This window comes from Panthera pardus, unplaced genomic scaffold, assembly GCF_024362965.1.
Source record: "Panthera pardus isolate Hobbes unplaced genomic scaffold, ASM2436296v1 HiC_scaffold_11, whole genome shotgun sequence".
In the NCBI taxonomy this organism is placed as follows: Eukaryota; Metazoa; Chordata; class Mammalia; order Carnivora; family Felidae; genus Panthera; species Panthera pardus.
In genome coordinates, this window is record NW_026526666.1 from 20,599,152 (window position 1) to 20,618,489 (window position 19,338).

Genomic DNA, 19,338 nt, shown 5'->3' on the forward strand with positions numbered 1-19,338 from the left:
CCATTTTCTTTGTTCTTGTAAGTCGATTTATTGCTTTCAGTGGGATTGGGAAGGGAAGAAAACATTTGCAAATCTCCATATTTTGACAGAAATTTCCACTCATGATTTTTAAAATAGCAGTTTTTATTTAAATCACCTATATATACAGTTTTTAAGTGAAATATTTCCGTAGAAGTTATTAAGTAAAAAATTATTTCTCCTCTGAATTTTGCTCCCCAATGGCAACTACTTTTACCTCTTTCACTTTTCCTTTGCATATTTGTCTCTACGTTTTCTAATAATATGCTTATTTTGACTTTTAGCCTATTTTCAAGTTTAAGTATTATGTGTTGAATTTGTCCTTTGGAAATTAGGATTTAGCTCCCTTAAGTACACTGCACCCCCCACAGTTTCCTACCTTCCAAATAGAGATTACATTTAATTTTTTAATGACTATGCAGATTTTACTCACAGTTTAGCCATGTATGGACAGACTGACTTGCATGTAAATCTTCTGGTTTTCCCTAGACTTAACTATTGTCTTTTTCTTGGTTTTCTCAGCCTCCAATGTACTTATCACTCAGGGCATTCAAACATGTCAGAAAATGAATCTTATTTATGGGGACATCACTCCTGAGTCTTCTGTCCTCTCTAATCCTAATTACAGCACAGTTGTCATTCTAGGGGGTAGGGGTTCCCTTAATTTCTTTCCTGTTCAGAGCCTCAATTCCTGGCTCTCCTTCATTCTCTGTTTATGTCTTCATATATTTTTTTTAATGTTTATTTATTTTTGAGACAGAGAGAGACAGAGCATGAACGGGGGAGGGGCAGAGAGAGAGGGAGACACAGAATCGGAAGCAGGCTCCAGGCTCTGAGCCATCAGCCCAGAGCCCGACGTGGGACTCGAACTCACGGACCGTGAGATCGTGACCTGAGCCGAAGTCGGACGCTCAACCGACTGAGCCACCCAGGCGCCCCTTTATGTCTTCATATTGATGGAGCTTCTAGGAGTTTCCTGGCCAAGGGCCATGGAAGATAAATTCTTTGAGAAGTTGAATATAGGGGCGCCTGGGTGGCTCAGTCAGTTAAGCATCCGACTCTTGATTTCAGTTCAGGTCATGATCTCATGGTTTGTGAGATCGAGCACCATGCAGGGCTCTGTGCTGACAGAGCGGGGCCTGGTTGGGATTCTTTCTCTCCCTCTCTCTCTGCCCCTCCCGTTCATGCTCTCTGTGTCTCAAAAATAAATAAATAAACATTTAAAAAAGTTGAATATATACAAATGTCTTCATCCTGTCTTAACTCTTTAGTCATAGCTTGGCTGAGTATAGAAATCTAGGTTGAAAGTGATCTTCCTTGCTCCTCACTGAGGCACTGTTCCTTGTCTGCTGGCATCCAGCTCTGCTAAGGACTTGTGATGTCATTCTCCTTCTCCATCCTTTGTGTATAAGCTGTTTTTTTTACTTTTTTGTGTCCTACTCCATGTGCCCTTCTTACAGAATAATAACTTACACTCCTCCATCAAGGGTGGGGACTATGTTGCCTCTAGTTGAACCCGGTGGAACTTTGTAATCAGAATGATGTACAAATGATGTTGAGGAACTTCCAAGGCTAGGCCACTGAAGGTGACATGACTTCTTCTGGCTTGTTCTCTTTGGCTTTTAGCACTCACACCACAATGTAGACACTATAGGGAAAGATGAGAGAGATAGAGAGAAATACCGGGGTGCCATTTGTCTTTTGTTAAGATTTTAGACACACACACAGAAAAACTATGGAAGCGCTCTGCACGTGAACAAGCCTTGCTAACTGGTGGACATCACTGTAAGATGATCTGGCTGAGTCATTTCATTGGGGGATGCCTAAATGTCAGTATCTTTAGGTTATTTCTTCTGGGGCACTCACACATCCAGAGAAAAAGTTTTCCATTCTTCTTCCCAGAAGAAACAAACTTGGTTGCAGCACCTGGGAAGAGAGTGAAGGAATGAAGCTGGGGTGTCTTACCATTCTGCATGTGGACTTCCACTTAACCTTCCTGTTTTCACTGTGATATTGCACCATCGAAGTCATTCTATTCACCCCAGGTGTCTTCTCCAGTGAGAGAGTTTCAGTCCCTTGGGCCACACAGGGCTGGGGAAGGTCATGATGGGGCAGCACGAAGGGGTAAGGATGAGTCTAACTGCTTCTAAAGCAGACCATCTGTTTTCATCTCCACTCTCAACCCTGGTTTCAGAGACACCTGAAATCCCCAATTTCTGGGCCTTTCTGGGGTTCTGTAGAGCAACTCAGCTTGCTTCTTGCCTTCCCCCATTGTTGCCTTAGTTTTTGGGGTTTTTTGGTTGTAGTAAGAAAATTAACACTCATCCCTCTTCTTTTAAGTTTCCAAAATTTTGTTGCCTTTATCTCTTGTCTTTTCTTTCTCTTTATTTGTTTATGCCCAAAGCAAAGCAAAGCAAAGCAAAACAAAACAAAAGCCTTTACTCTTATGTCAGTGGAGCGTAGGAGTGGAGGGAAGTGAAAGTGTTTAATTTACCATCTCTGAACAGAGGTCATTTCCATTTCTCATAAACCCCTGCAATCTGGCTTCTGAAACCATTCTTCTGAGCCTGCCCTTTCTAAGGACACAAATGACTCCCTAACTGACAGAGCCAAAAACTTCTCATAAACCCTTATTTAGGGGAACTTAGTGTAACATTTGACACTGTCGACCATCCCCTTGCTGAAACTTTTCAGTCTGCTCTCCTGGAGAACTCCTCTCTCGCATCATCTTCTGACTTGGGTTGCTCTTTCCCAGTGCTCTTAACTCGGATACCTTAAAGATCCTTATTCCAATAATGTGAGATAATTATAGAACCTGTATTATGTGCCAGGTACTGTACTAAATAAGCATTTTGTGTACAATGAATTCATCTCCCCAACACTCTATGAGGGAGGTACTACTATTAAATAACCCATTTTACAGCTATAGCACTTGAGGCACAGAAAAGTTAAGTAAGTTGTTCGAAGTCCCAGCTTTTACCCACTGAGCATATTGCCTCTCCAAATGCTACATCTACTGTTCTCTCTCTTATCCATTTGCACTTTCTCAGCTTTTCTTACGCACTTCTAGGGCTTTGTCTATCACATCATGCAGACAAGAGTACACCTTTATTTCCACCCTCCTCCTAAGCTCCAGACTCAATATCCAAATATTAATTGGAAACCTCCATTTGTGTGCCTCACAAGTAACTCAAGATCAAAATGTCCAGGGTCCAACCATGTCATTCTGATCATTCTCTTCCCAGAACAATTCAGCTTGTTCCCTGCCGTATGTATCCGTGAATGGCGTCAGCGTTCACCTCATCAGACAAACTAGAATGTGCAGACTCCATTCTGACTGGTTCCTCTCTCTTACCCATGTGAAATTTGCTGTCAAGGCTGTTGTCCTCTGAAGGGGCTTCTGAATTCATTTCCTCATCATCTTCCCATGCCCTTGTGAGGTTCTTACCACCCTCCTCCCATCTGTAACAGCCTCCTTCTTAGGGGTCTCTGCTCTGAGCTTCTACACCACCATCATAGCTGCTTTTCCAAATATTTGAGATCTGTTCATGCTACTTAAGGTTGACAGGTAGTCTCCATGGTAGGAAAGGGGTTCCTTACATTACAAAAGAATAACAGGATTTATTAAAGAAACATCTTTTGTGTATGTTTGCAGATCAATAATCATATACCAGGAGAAATTAAAAGATGTAATGTTTCAAACCATTGACGTTTAAGTACCAATCAGAAACTAAGATAAAACAGTTCTGAAATTATAACAATAAAAATGGATGCACATTTATTTATTCAATTTCACTCTAAAATAAAGTCTATTGACTTTTTAAAGTTTATTGATTTATTTTGAGAGAGACAGAGAGAGTGTGAAAGGGGGAGTGGCAGAGAGAGCAGGAGAGAGAGAATCTCAAGCAGGCTTTGTGCTGTCAGAGCCTGAGGTAGGGCTCAATCCCAGGATCCTGGGACCACGACCTGAGCCAAACCAAGGGTCAGACACTTAACCGACCGAGCCACCCAGACGCCCCATTAATTTTTTTTTTAATTGAAAAATTTCAGGGATGTCTCTCTCTCTCTCTGCCCCTCCCCCCACTCGCAGTCTGTGTCTCTCCATCTCTCAAAAATAAGTAAAAGTTAAAAAAAAAAAAAAGAAAAAAAGAAAAATTACAGGTGCACCTAGGTGGCTCAGTAGGTGGAGGGACCCATTCTTCATTTTGGCTCAGGTCATGATCTCGAAGTGGTGAGATTAAGCCCTGCATTAGACTGTGGGCTGAGTGTGGAGCCTGCTTGGGATTCTCTCTCTCTCTCTCTCTCTGCCCCTCCCCGGCTTGTGCTCTCTCTCTCTCTCTCTCTCTCTCTCAAAGTAAGTAAACATTAAAAAAAAAAAAAAAAAAAAAAGGAAAAGAAAAAAAAGAAAAAGAAAAATCACAGAGACCCTTTTGTTTCCTTTGTGACTTGTTCTCCTGTAGCTGGTCACTTTAGTCTTTCCTTGTTCCATTGTTTCACTGCACCAAAGGATGTTAACCCAGTCTTTTTGGGGTATCCTGGGATACCTTAAGTTTTTGTCTATTTTAAGTCAGTCTATCTTAATCCCTCTTATTTTGAGAAAATTCTGTCTAGTAAGTTTTTCATGAGGATGTAAATTTTGTGGGCATGAAGTGCAATGCTATAGTCCCTGCAAATTTGTTAATATCAACATTGTACAATCACCTTAATCCTTATTACCTGGAAAAGGCTGCAGGAGATCAGTGTGACATTTAAATTAGAAAGTATGTGAAAAGTAATTTCGACCTAATTCTTTTGAAATCCCCTAGCTTCCAAGAATGAGAGTAACCAGGTATCACTTAGGAGCTGGCCTGGGTAAAAGGAAGAGGTCAAAACCAGCTCTCATATATATGAGGGAAACATGTTCCGCAAGGGCTTCAGGGATACTAATATGTTTATTCAGAGCCCTTAAGTGTTGTGTAGACTCAGCCGGATTAGTAAAACTTTGTCTTCACAGGTTATTTTGCCCTCAGCCCGCCCCAACTCTCATTCTCTGTTTGTTTGTTTTGTCTATCCTTTTTCTGTGGCAGGAGGGGAACTGGTAATTGAACAGAGAGGCAGAAGGATAAATGGATAAAAGGATGTGTATATGTTCCCACAATCCAGCCAAGGGTTTCCAATCACTGGAGTTTTGTCTCTGTCACCAGATCTGAAATGCTTCAATCTGAGGAATTTTGGGAGGTTATAAGGTAACTACTATCCTGGAATCTTGCAAGTTTGACATAAAAGCATCGACTTTATCTTCTCCTGACAGGATGCAAACTCTAGAAGGGAATTGTTTTGTTGGTAGCACAGAGAAGTCCTCAGGACAGTAGTCAATCAAATATTTGTTAAGTGTGGAGTGCCTTAATGGCTCAGTCGGTTAAGCATCTGACTTTAGCTCAGGTCATGACCTCAGGGTTCATGAGTTTGAGCTCCACATCAGGCTCTGTGCTGACAGTGCAGAGCCTGCTTGGGATTCTCTCTCTCTCTCTCTCTCTCTCTCTCTCTCTCTCTCCCCCCTTGCACACTCTCTCTCAAGATAAATAAATAAACTTAAAAATTTTTTTAAATATTTAAGTGAATGAACTAAAATCACAAAAAATTAGTGATATTTCTTTTTCCTTAAACACCAAAAGATTTTTTTTATTTTTATTTATTTATTTTTTTAATTTTTTTTTTTAATGTTTATTTTTGAGACAGAGAGAGACACAGCATGAGCAGGGAAGGGGCAGAGAGAGAGGGAGACACAGAATGTGAAGCAGGCTCCAGGCTCTGAGCTGTAAGCACAGAGCCTGATGCGGGGCTCGAACTCACGAACTGTGAGATCATGACCTGAGCCGAAGTTGGACGCTTAACCGACTGAGCCACCCAGGCGCCCCCAAAAGATTTTTTTTAATTTAGAGTGTGAATATTCTCTGATTGAAAGAAAAAAACCTCCCATTAAAGGCCAATAAAAGCATAAAAATCTCTAAAGCTCTAAAGTAAAATCTAGAGCTTTCATGAAAGTATCTATGGACATCGTCAAACTATACCTAAGGTAGACACTGTATCATCCTTCGAGGAAGGAGCATCTGCTCAATTACTACTAAATTATTACATTCAGTCAATTCAGTGAAAGAAATCAGTAAGACTAGTTGTTTACCATTGCATAGAGAAGACCACCGGTTGCTTGGTTATAGTTGTTACCATTGGCTTGACTTCAGGTAAGAGCATTGTACCTGTATGAAAAACCCAGGGGCTGAAAGTTGGCTTTCTTCCTGATCTTTCCCATTTCTTGTCATAACTTATCTCTCTGTGAGGAAGATTTACTTATTTGTTAATCCTGTACACAAATATTCTAATACTACATATATGCTAATGCTAGGGGTACAAAAGCCCTGGCCCTTACATGCTCAGGTTAGCAAGACCAACTGAGAAATAAACATCTATGGACCATGCAGGGTTAGAAGTCATAAAATCGGTATGTGACTCTGTATCCCAGTGGAGCTTGTGTTCTTCTGGACCCAGGTTTTGAGAGTGTTGCTTGTGCTAGAACTTTGTTTTGGTTTTTTGAAAAATGTTTATTTATTTATTTTTCAAAAAGAGAGTCAGAGCATGAGCAGGGGAGGAGCAGAGAGAGAGAGAGGGAGACACAGAATCCGAAGCAGGCTCCAGACTCTTAGTTGTTAGCACAGAGCCCGATGTGCTATGAACCGTGAGATCATGACCAGAGCCAGAGTCAGACACTTAACCAACTGAGCCATCCAGGTCCCTCTAGAAGAAGAACTTTGTATCTGAACCTGATCTGTCTGAAACTTGGCCTCAAAATCATCAAAATCTCTGTAAGGGGTGGAAATAGAGCTGGAAAAACTCATACCAAAACTTCAAGCAATTTTCTGGAGAATTTGACACTTGATACATATTTGAATCAGATTTGTCTTTTATTCTTAAAAAAAAAAAAAAGCCCTTCAGTTATGCAAAAATAAAATAAAATAAATAAAAATTTTTAAAAAATCCAAAGCAGGAAAGGTCACTTAAGAAATGATGGCATCAGAGAGTGAAATTTCTATTTCCACAAAGTAAAAACAAAAAATAACTTACTTAGTATCTCCAGCTGACTATGTCAGACATCTCATACTCAATGTAACTACAGTGGAACTCTTGACTTCCTCCTCCAAAACCCCCTGTGTGCCCCAGCCACCCCCACCGCCCCATTTTCCATTTCTCAGTAAATAGTATCACTAGTCACCCGGGGGCATCCAAGATTGTCCCTTTCCTTTAACAGCAGATTCAACCCCTCAGCAAACTTTGTCAGTTCTATCACCAAAATACATCTGAATCTGTCCACCTCTCCCTTTTTCTGCTGTCACATTTATTTCCAAGTTACTGCCATCTCTCACTGAATTACCACAGTGGCTCCTTCCACTCCTGCTCCTGCTCACCTCCAGTCCATTCTCTGTTCAGGAACCAGAAGGAGCTTCCCACACCGCCCGCCCCCTCCCCCCCCCGCCTTTAACTTGATAGTTCCATTTTCTTTTTATTTATTAATTTGTTTGTTTGTTTATTTTTGAGAAAGAAAGAGAGAACACACAAGCAGGGGAGGGGCAGAGAGAGAGAGAGAGAGAGAGAGAGAGAGAGAGAGAGAGAGAATCCCAAGCAGGCTCTGTGCTATCAGCACAGAGCCGGACTAGGGGGGCTCAAACTTTCTGTGAGATCATGACCTGAGCTGAAATCAAGAGTCGGGCACTTAACCGACTAAGCCACCCAGGTGCTCCAGTTCCATTTTCTTTTTAATTAATAAAATTTATTTTTTAAAGCAGTTTTAGGTTCACGGTAAAATTGAGTGGGAGGTACAAGGAGTTCCCATATACCCCCTCTCCCTGCCCATGCACAGCCTCCCCCACTGTCAGCATCCCCTACCAGGGTGGTACATGTGTTACAATCAATGAACCAACACTGACACATCATAGTCACCCAAAGTCCATATTTTACATTAAGGTTCACCCTAGGTGCTGTGCATTCTATGGTTTTGACAAATGTATAATGACATATATCCACCATGACATGGATATCCACCATATATCCACCATTTGTCATATCCACCATGACAAATGTATAATGACGTATACCCACCACTATCAGATAGAATAGTTTCACTGCTCTAAATATCTTCTGTGCTCTGCCTATTACTCCCTCCCTCCCTACTAACTCCTGACAACCACTAGCTGTTGACTGCTTCTGTAATTTTGCCTTTTCTAGAATGTCATATAGTTGGAATCAGATCGGCTTTTTTCACTCAGGAAGATGCATTTTAGCTTCCTCCATGTCTTTTCTTGGCTTGACAGCTCATTGATTTTTAGCACTGAATAATATTCCATTGTCTGGATGTACCACAGTTTATTTATTCATTCACCTATTGAACAGCATCCTGGTTGCTTCCCAGTTTTGGCAATTATGAATAAAGCTGCTATAAATATCTGTGTGCAGATTTTTGTGTGGTCGTAACAATTCATTTGGATAAATACCAAGGAGCGTAATTGCTGGATTACACGGTAAGAGTACGTTTAGTTTTGTAAGAAACTGCCAGACTGTGTTCTATAGTGTCATTTTACATTCCCACCCGCAGTGAATGAGAGTTCCTATTACTCCACATCCTCACCAGTATTATTTAGTGTTGTCAGTGTTTTGGATTTTGGTCATTCTAATAGGTGTACCGCGGTATCTCGTTGTTTTAACGTGTAATTCCCCAATGATATATGATGTTGAGTATGTTTTCATGCGCTTACTTGCCTTCTGTATGTCTTCTTTAGTGAGGTATCTGTTCAGGTTTTTGGCCCATTTTTTAAATTGAGTTGTTCATTTCCTTATTGTTGAGGTTTAAGAGTTTAAGGTGTTAATAAATACTAGTTGAGCAAGTTGAAACCTTCAGCCCATATCTACATAATCACATATACATTAGAACAATATAAGTTTGTTCCAAATGAGACCTGTCAGTCTTTTCAGTACTACAGCTCATTCACAAGAATAGAATTAATATATAAAGAGTAATTTTTATATATGTAGCTAGTAATTAGGTAACATAAAACAGTATTTTATTCTGGCTTTCTTACTTATAAAATGACTACAGTTATAACAAAAAGTCAGATAATACTCATTTTTTTCTTTGAGATAGATATTCTGGAGAAAAGAAAATTATTTCCAATTATAATGCTATCATTAGATGTCTTGAGCCTCCTAGAAAACAATTCACGAAGAGCCCACCAGCCAGCTTTTGTTAATTGTATAAGGAGTATGGCTCCAGCAACTACAAAGGTGGTATTTTTGCCCGTGGAGACAGAAAAGGAAACTAGTTGGGGGAGCATAGTTTTCTTTGTTCTGGCTTTATTTCACTCTCTGATACCTTTTATATTTTCCGTAAGCATGTGGATATATAATCCTCAACAAGTTAACTGATCTTTGGAATGTGGATACCACTGAATTTTATTTTTAACAAGGATGAAAATCAAGTAGGTATTATATTAAAATGCAGTTTTAAAGAACAACTTTAAAGTTTTGTTAAATGTAAATATATCTTTGAACTATGTACTTGAGAACATAGAGGCTCAACAAGCCCCTGCTCTTGGAATTGTTCTTGGAATAGGGAGAGGGAACAGATTCTAATGAGGCTCAAATCATGTGGGAATTCTGAAAATAGCTAAGAATATAGTCTTACTGTACATGTTCTTTTTAAAAGCTATCATTATAAAGAACTTATCAAGCTGAACATACAAAAAAACAACCCAGTTAAGATATGGGCAGAAGACATGAATAGATACTTTTCCAAAGAAGACATCTATACGGCTAACAGACACATGAAAAGATGCTGAACATCACTCATCATCAGGGAAATACAAATCAAAACCATACTGAGATACCACCTCACACCTGTCAGAATGGCTAAAATTAACAGCACAAGAAACAACGGGTGTGGTGAGGATGTAGAGAAAGGGGAGCCCTCTTGCACTGTTGGTGGGAATGCAAACTGGTGCAGCTACTCTGGAAAACAGTATGGAGATTCTTCAAGAAGCTAAAAATAGAACTAACTTCTGATCCAGCAACTATGCTATTAGGTATTTACCCAAAGGATACAAAAGAACAGATTTGAAGGGGTATATGCACCCCGATGTTTATAGCAGCATTATCAACAATAGCCAAACTATAGAGAGAGCACAACTGTCCAAGGACTGATGAATGGATAAAGATGTGGTGTATATATATACAATGGGATATTACTCAGCCATCAAAAAGAATGAAATCTTGCCAATTGCAGTGATGTGGATGGAGTTAGAATGTATTATGCTAAGCAAAATAAGTCAATCAGAAAGACAAACACCATATGATTTCACTCATATGTGGAATTTAAAAAACAAAACAGATAAACATGTGGGGAGAGGGAGGAAGAGAAGAGAGGGAAACAAACCACCAGAGACTCTTAATGACAGAGAACAAACTATGGGTTGATGGAGGGAGGCGGGTGGCAGATGGGCTAGATGGGTGATGGGTACTAAGGAGGGTACTTGTGATGAGCACTCGGTGTTATACGTAAGTGCTGAATTACTGAACTCTACTTCTGAAACCAATATTGCACTCTATGTTAAGTAACTAAAATTTAAATTTTAAAAAAGGCGGGTTGCTCTGTCTCTCTCTGTCTCAAAAATAAATAAACGTTAAAAAATTAAAAAAAAATGGGACGCCTGGGTGGCTCAGTTGGTTAAGCGTCCGACTTCAGCTCGGGTCACGATCTCGCGGTCTGTGAGTTCGAGCCCTGCGTCGGGCTCTGGGCTGATGGCTCAGAGCCTGGAGCCTGCTTCCGATTCTGTGTCTCCCTCTCTCTCTGCCCCTCCCCCGTTCATGCTCTGTCTCTCTCTGTCTCAAAAATAAATAAACGTTAAAAAAAAATTATAAAAAAAGGCGGGGTGGGGGGGAAGCTATCTTTAGTTGAACTCATAGAAATAGAGAATAGAATGGTGGTTACCAGGGGCTCGGGCTGGGGAGAACTAGAGAAATGTCGTTGAAGGATACAAATTCACAACTAAAAGATGAATAAGTTTTGGAGCTCTAATGCCCAGCATTGTGATTACAGTCAACAATGTTGTATTATAAATTTCAAAGTTGCTAAGAGAGTGTATCTTAAATGTTCTCACCACAAAAAAGAAATGATAACTATGTGATGTGATAGAAGTGTTAGTTAACACTTTGGTGGTAGTCATATTTCAGTATATGCATCAATGTGTTGTACAATTGTACAATGTTACATGTCAGTTATATCTCAATTTTAAAAAGCTATCTTCCATAAGGAAATATTATGCTAAAGCTTCAATTTAGCAGCATTCTAAATAACTTTTAAATATGTTTCTATAATTTGGGGGACAGAGATGGATTGATCTATATTAAAATATTTCATTCATTCATTTATCCATTCACCAAATGTTTACTTGAAACAAAACATGTGGCAGGCCCAGGTCAAAGGACTTGGGATAAAACAGAAAAATATCCCTGCCCTTGTGGAGATTATATTCCAGTAGGGGAGACATCCAATTTACCATCAATATAGAAATAAGCAAATTATGTAGTATTGAGCCAATCAAAATATTTATCGAGCACATACTAGAAACCCAGCAGTAAACAAAACAGGCAAAGATGTTTATCTCTATGTGGTCTGCTTTCTGGCAAGGGGAGATAGGTAACAAGCATAATAAAAAAGTAAATTATATAGTATGCTAGAAAGAGTTAAAGCTAGTAAGTTTAAATCCAGAACAGAGGAAATAGTTGAAATAAATCGTCTTTCCTTCTGAAAGTTTTTAGTTTCTGGATAGTCTAAAAGCAAAAACTGCTCAATTTTTAAAAAAATATTTTGGAAAACAAACAAACTTGTCCAGTTGTAAAATCTCTTTTGTTAATAGCGGGTAGATTCATTCAGTCATGAATACCTTTATTCCGAAAATATGTATCAAGTGCCCATTCGGCACAGTAGACCGCAAAAAACAATATAGACACAGTCCCTGCCATGATGGGCTAATACTTTATTTCATCCAAGAATTTCATGGAGACCAAATGGATCTGAAAAAAAACATTTACCCTAAAGTTTATAACCACTCTTTAAAGACTTATTTTGTGTTTGTTTGGTCAACCAAAAATCTCCCGAAATCCAAACCACTGCTTCTAACTGGAGAGATGGAGAAAGGGAACAGTCTTTGCTGCTGCTAATATTGTTTCATTTTCACTGCAACAAGGAAACCTCTCCTGCTCTTAAACCAAGATGTGTGAACTGAACCATGGAGGAAGGTGTCAAGGAAGGTATTCCCAACTGCATACTTAGGGGAGTCCGGGCGAAGAAATTGTAGTTTCTACAAGAATTTTTAAGTACCACCTCTGTGGCCTTCTTACTGAACACTACGTCCACATGGACTATGGTCCACATAGTCTTAATGTCCCAAAGTCCAAATAATGGAAATGATTAAGAAAGAAAATGTACCGTATCTGATATCTTAACATGTCCTAAAATGCTCTGAAGACATTTATGGTAGAATCTGTTCTTTTTGCTGGCCTACAATGTCTTCCCCCTTCTCCTGGTTCTAGCACCCCACTTTTCCTTTGGAAAACAACCCTGCTTTATTCCACATGCCAGGACTGCCAGTCAAGTAACCCAACTCCCTTGGCCAAGCAGTGTGTCTGGGGACCTGAGCCAGACCAGGCTGATTCTCCTGGGATTTGAATCCTGAGCAGGGTGACTCAAGGTCAGAAAATATTTCTAGCCAAGACTTTCCGATGGTGGAGCCCTGAAGAAGTGGTTCATTCACTCCTGCCATCTGGATCCCCAAGCTTACTGCACTACCCCCATATATCCTTCCAGTAAAATTCCTTTTACTTAAATATGCCTGGGTTGACTTCTGTTGCTTACAAGCAAAGAATTTTATTAGACCTGCCCACATATATAGATTGGAGAGTTTAATATAAATAATCATTGCACCTTGAAGAAGAAATTTGTGGAAAATGGCAAAAATGAGAATTGATTTTGTTTTCCCTTAAGTGTCATCCAGTTTACTCCTCAGGGCACAAGAGCACAGTTTAAATATAGATGCAACAACCATAATTTTTCTTAATGTATTGAGAAAAATTGTACTTTTATAAAAACACTATTTTAAAATAGGAATTACAAATAAGCTTACCTTTTTATATAAAACTGTTAATGTTCAAATAAATTTTGTCACAAAAATAGACTCCGACCTCCCAAATGAGATCCTTATTGCAAAAATAAAATGAGTCACTGTAATAGCTCTATGTGGTTGCAATTGCTGTAGTTTCTTTACCAACAAGTACATATATGTATATGTGTGTGTAGACAGACACACACACACACAAATATATATTTACAAAAACAATATTTACCTGTTTGACATTTAGGTACCGATTCCTTGAGGATGGAGAGTTTAACTATGATTGGAAATCCTCCCATTCTGTTAACTCTTCAGCTCTCTGACCGTTTCCTAATTTATAAAGGGGAAGCAAAGCAGATCCAAGGGCACCTTATTCAATATAACCTTGATCTGGCTGCTGATTTTTAAATTTACTTCTGGTTTTAAATCTGGCCTAGTACAGTATTTAGGTAAACCACGAAAGTTTTGCTAACTTCAAAATATAGTACTGATGATGAAAATATGGTCCAGTAACAGTAACACTCATATGATGACCTATATCTTTTTTTTTTTTTTTAACGTTTATTTATTTATTTTTGAGACAGAGAGAGACAGAGCATGAACGGGGGAGGGGCAGAGAGAGAGGGAGACACAGAATCGGAAACAGGCTCCAGGCTCTGAGCCATCAGCCCAGAGCCTGACGCGGGGCTCGAACTCACAGACCGCAAGATCGTGACCTGAGCCGAAGTCGGACGCTTAACCGACTGAGCCACCCAGGCGCCCCTGATGACCTATATCTTTAAGGATGGTACCTTATAATTTTCAAAACTTTTTGTTTATCATACCCATCAGATTCCAAGCAAGAAATAGAAAGTACTCAGAAGGTTCAATAGGGAGACTTTAATAAAGAGACTGATAACCGAGTGTGCACAGTTTGTACACAAAGCAAACAAAGGATGTTGAGAGAGTCAGACTCGCAAGAGTAGGTAGAAGACATTACTTCTCCTAGAACCTAAGGGCTAAGGGGTGGAAGGAGTGTTATCAGAACTCCACGGAAAGTCAAAGCCAAAGAAGAAGGGTCACACAGCTGCCGCCAAAGCTGTGGGGTGGAAACAGTGAAAGAAGGCAGAATTATCTTGCTCCTTCTTCCCACCTTCTGATCCACTGCTAAAGCCAATCAAAAGCCAGATGGCAAGGGAGTCCTGGCAATGCAGTTAGTAGGAGACAGCAAATCCTTAGGGCACAGAAAATCAGAGAAGGGGGGTAAATGTCTCTGGGCGTGGGGGAGGGATGGAGAATAACCAGCCACATACATTAACTCAGAATGGAACAGGCTCAGAGAGATTAAGCGCCTGATTAAATTTACACAGTTCATAATCCCTGATCGGAGACTTTTGAAAACAAGTTTCCAGACCCTCCAAAGCCAGTGTTTTTCCAATATGCTTTAGTTAATGGCTCAGGTGCTCATGACTGAGGAGGATTGTGTTGCTTGGGTCTGAAATAATATTTTGTTTCTAACTGAGCTACCTCAGTGAAGATCCCTAAGAAGGTCCTTTGTTACACATCTACCATGAGAATTTGGCTTACAAAGTAGATTGTCTGATAACCTGGTGGACACAGTGATGATGACTGTCCTGTCCTGATGAGGTCAATGGAGACACTGGGAGTCATGGGGGCAACAGAGAGGAATGAGGCAGCAAAGAGGGGAGCCCTAAGGCTATCAGGGAGGAGCATTGCGGTGTGGGTAAGAGCCTGGCCATAGCAGGCAGCCAGCCTGAGTGCTGAATCCACCCTTTCTCTCATTATCTGGGATAGTGGGTAATTAATCTGCGTCTCCATTTACACACCTATCATTGAGGGTAAAATACCTACTTCATTGAGTTGATATGAGGACTAAAATGATGCCTAGGAAGGGCTGAGCATGATGCTTGACACAGTAGCTCTAATTGACACTCATGTCTACCGTTCACTGGGCTCTTGCTACCCACAAAACAGACTTCGCATGAGTCTTACTATCCCTCATCTTACAGATGTGGAGATGGAGGCTTAGAGAATGATTTGCCAAAGACCACAGAGCTAACACAGGTGTCAGGATCGGAATTTAAGAGCACATGCTTCTACTCCATTACACAGTTTCAGACAAGGTGGCGTCCCGTGGTTTTCCTAGTGGGTCTCAAGGCAGAAACTTTAAAAATGTGCCGAGCACACATTTTTCTTGAAATTTTCCAGGTTGGTGTAATGTGAGGAACATGAATTATACACCCTTTTCTGGTTATTGCTTTCATCAGTTCGTTGTGTCCATTGTTAACATTTCAGGGCTAGCACCAGCAATGTTAGTGTTTTTTTAAATAAAGCACATCATGCCCTTGAGGGATACGCCTTTCACCAGGGGATAATTGGTTTGGAATCCTGATGCCATTATTTATCATCACGTGGAGGTGATTTGCAAGGAATATGGCTTTGATGCTTGAGGATTGGCTTTGTGCCAAGAAGTCATTGTTGGGGATTCTGGCTGTTTGATGTTAAGATGCAATCTGCTGAGGAGCTGCCTGGGCCTATTAATAGGAGTTCAAACACAGTGTCACCAGCTTAACTACAAGGGCCTGGACAGAGAGCCTGCATAACAATTCTGAGCGAGCCAGGGTGTCATTGCACAGGACAGTGTGACCTCAGCACCATGATAAGGACTCACGAAGGCATCTGAAACATGCCAGCACTTCCCTCCACACTCACTCTCACTCAAACTCACTCTTTTGGGCACTGACAAAACAGGGTACGCCACAGTTAGGTGTCTGTCTTTCCCACAGGACAGAGCTCCTTAGAGGCAGGGATTATGTCATTAATTCAAAAAGCATTCATTGAGTGTCTCTTGCCACTGTCAGGCATTGTATGAGGAGCCAGGAACCTTATTCATCTTTGCACCCAGCACCTCATACAGAGGCTAGCACATGGCAGGCATTCAATAAGGGTTGTGGGTAAAATATTGCTCACTGAGGAGGCTCAACATAAGCACTGTCACATGAATGTGATGTTTTTTCAAAATTTCCTGTAATACCCAGGCTTTTTGAATTAGGAAAATCAATCAACTTATGACAAATATAACAGAACTGATTTTTTTAATTTTTTAAAGTTTATTTATTTTTAGAGAGAGAGCAGGGGGCGGGGTGGGCAGAGAGGGAGGGAGAGCGAGAATCCCAAGCAGGTTCTGCACTGTCAGTGCAGAGCCTGATGTGGGCCTTGAACTCACCAACCATGAGATCATGACCTGAGCTGAAATCAAGAGTCAGACACTTAACTGACTGAGCCACCCAGGCACCCCTAACAGAACTATGTAATACTTTCTTATTTTTCTTGTGGTTAAAAGCCAAAGAATGCCAGTTGATTAAATATTTGGTTATTTAACACTTAAGGCATATTTGGTCATATCAATTAAAAAATAAACTCAATACCTAAACAAAACATAAATCATTCATTGCTATTGTCTAAAAGGGAATGTGTATCTAACAGCTACCATTAAGGGGATCAAGAGCTTGGATTGATAAATGCTTTCCCTCTTACCGATATTACTTTTTATAGTGAATTAACGATACATAATTATGATGAGACCGCTAGACTACAGTCAATCATTTAAAAAATCATAAAAAAGAACCCCATATTAATGAAATGTTGTTTGTGAAAGCAACAGAAACTAAGACTGACTAAATGCAACATAAAAAAAATTATTTGAAAGATAACGATAAACCATTAACAAAGTGAAAAGCCATCCTATGGATTGGGTGAAAGTATTTGCAAATCATGTATCTGATAAGGAGTTAACATCCAAAATATATAAAGAACTTATACAACTCAATAGCAAAGGAAAACATATCTGATTAAAAGATGGGCAGAAGATCCAAATAGACATTTTTCCAAAGAACACATATCAATGGCCAATAGGCACATGAAAAGATGTTCAACACCACTCATCATCAGGGAAATGCAAATCAAAACCACAATGAGATGTCACCTCACACCTGTCGGAATGGCCATTATAAAAAATACAAGAAATAACCAGTATTGTCGAGGATGTGAAGAAAACGGAAACCTTGTGCACTGTTGGTGGGAATGTAAACTGGTACAGCCAATGTAAAACAGTATGAAGGTTCCTCAAAAAATTAAAAACAGAATTACCATATAATCCACATTTCTACTTCTGGAGAAAACAAAAACACTAACTCAAAAAGATATATACACCCATATGTTTATGGTAGCTTTATTTACAGTAAGTAAGATATGGAAACAACTTCAATATCCATCAACGGATGAATAGATAAAGAAAATGTGATACATATATATATACATATATATATACATATATATACACATATATATACACATATATACATATATATACATATATATATACACACACAATGCAATATTATTAAGCCATAAAAATGAATGAAATTTTGCCATTTGCAACAATATGGATGGACCTTGAAGGCATTATGCTAAATGAAACAAGTTAGACACAGAAAGACAAATACCATATGGTCTCATTTATGTGTGGAATCTTAAATAAACAAAAGCAAAAACAACCAAGCTCATGGATACAGAGAAGAGGTTGGTGGTTGCCAGAGGCAGAGGGTGGGTATGGGCAAAATGGGTGAAGGGAGCTAAAAGGTACACACTTCCAATTATAAAATAAGTAAGTCATGGGGGGTGTAATGTATAGCATGGTGATTATCGTTAATACTATACTGTATAGTTGAAAGTTGCTGAGAGTCAATCTTAAAAGTTCTCATTACAAGAAAAAATATTTTTGTAGCTATGTAAGGTGACAGATGTTAAGTAGACTTCCTGTGTGATCATTTCCCAATGTATACAAGTATTATGCTGCGTGCCTGAAATTGACACAATGTTATATGTCAATTATATTTCAATTTTTAAAAATCAAGGAAAAGAAAGAAAGAAAGATAATAAGTAGCTCTTAAAAGAGAAGCTCTTAAAAAAAATGTCAGGAACCAAAGGGTATTAGATAGCAGGAAGCACAGTGGGGTTGTGCGGCAGAAGCTGTATGGATATCCTGTCACTAGACCCTGGCTAACCCTGCCCCTCTGTGCAGAATGTCTAAACTGTCTCTGTGACATGGAGGTGGAGCCTATGCAGGCTGAGCTAAGATCACAGGACCGCAGCCCAGATTCCAAGGCACCGGAGCAGTGAAGATGTGGCCCCTTGAGCTTCGTAGCAAGAATCTGGGCTCTGTCTCCCATAAGCCTTATCCATTGGGACAGTCATAAAAGGCTATACCCATTATATAAACTGAGTGATTTTATTTATTTATTTATTTATTTATTTATTTATTTAATTTTAAACTGCATGATTTTATAACAAACCCAAATTATATTGTTTGTTATAATACCTTGTGATAAAAAATTAATGTACAAAAATCTGATGCAATAGTATAAAAAGAGATAAGTTGGGGCACCTGGGTGGCTCAGTTAGTTATGGGTCTGACTTCGGCTCCCGTCATAAGCTCACTATTCGTGAGTTTGAGCCCCACATCGGGCTCTGTGCTGACAGTTTGGAGCCTGGAGTCTGCTTTAGATTCTGTGTCTCCCTCTCTCTCTGCCCCTCCCCTGCTTGTGCTCTCTCTTTCTCTCTCTCTCTCAAAAATGAATACACATTAAAAAATGTTTTTAAATACATAAGTCAGTAAGGTTGAATAATGCCTCCCTCCCTACCCTGCAAGGATATCCACATTCTAATCCTCAACACTTCAGAACATGCTGTTTATATAGCGAAAAGGACTTGACCCATGAGATTAAGTTAAGTGTTGAGATGGAGAGAATAACCTGGATTACCTGAGAGTGTCCCATGTAATCAGAGTCCTTCTGAGAGAGAGCAGAGGGACTAAAATCAGTACAAAGATATGTGATGGTAGAAGTAAGAGGTTGGAGAGATGTGAGTAAGGGGTCCCAAGCCAACAAATGCAAGAAGCCTTTACAAGCAGGAAAAGGCAGGAAATAGATTCCTCTTAGAGTCTTCAGAAGAAACCAATTCTGCTGACACCTTGACATTAAGCTTCTAAGACCCAATTTTGGCCTTTTGACTTATAGAACTATAAGAGAATAAATTGTGCTGTTTTAAGCCACTAAGTTTCTGGTAA

At 39.7% G+C, this 19,338-nt stretch overlaps 1 long non-coding RNA gene across 2 annotated transcripts in view; it reads right to left on the reverse strand.

Moving 5' to 3' along the window:
- Positions 1-985: 985 nt before the first annotated feature.
- LOC109271935 (uncharacterized) overlaps positions 986-19,338 on the reverse strand; it is a 196,464-nt gene continuing 178,111 nt past the window's right edge. Inside the window, exons 6-7 of one of the 2 annotated variants that reach the window (XR_002082174.2) lie at positions 1,885-1,944; positions 986-1,666 (exon numbers count right to left, since the gene is read on the reverse strand). This is a non-coding gene — a long non-coding RNA (uncharacterized LOC109271935). Of the gene's footprint in view, positions 1,945-19,338 lie in introns of both variants that reach the window. The other variant, XR_002082173.2, reaches the window with a different exon arrangement.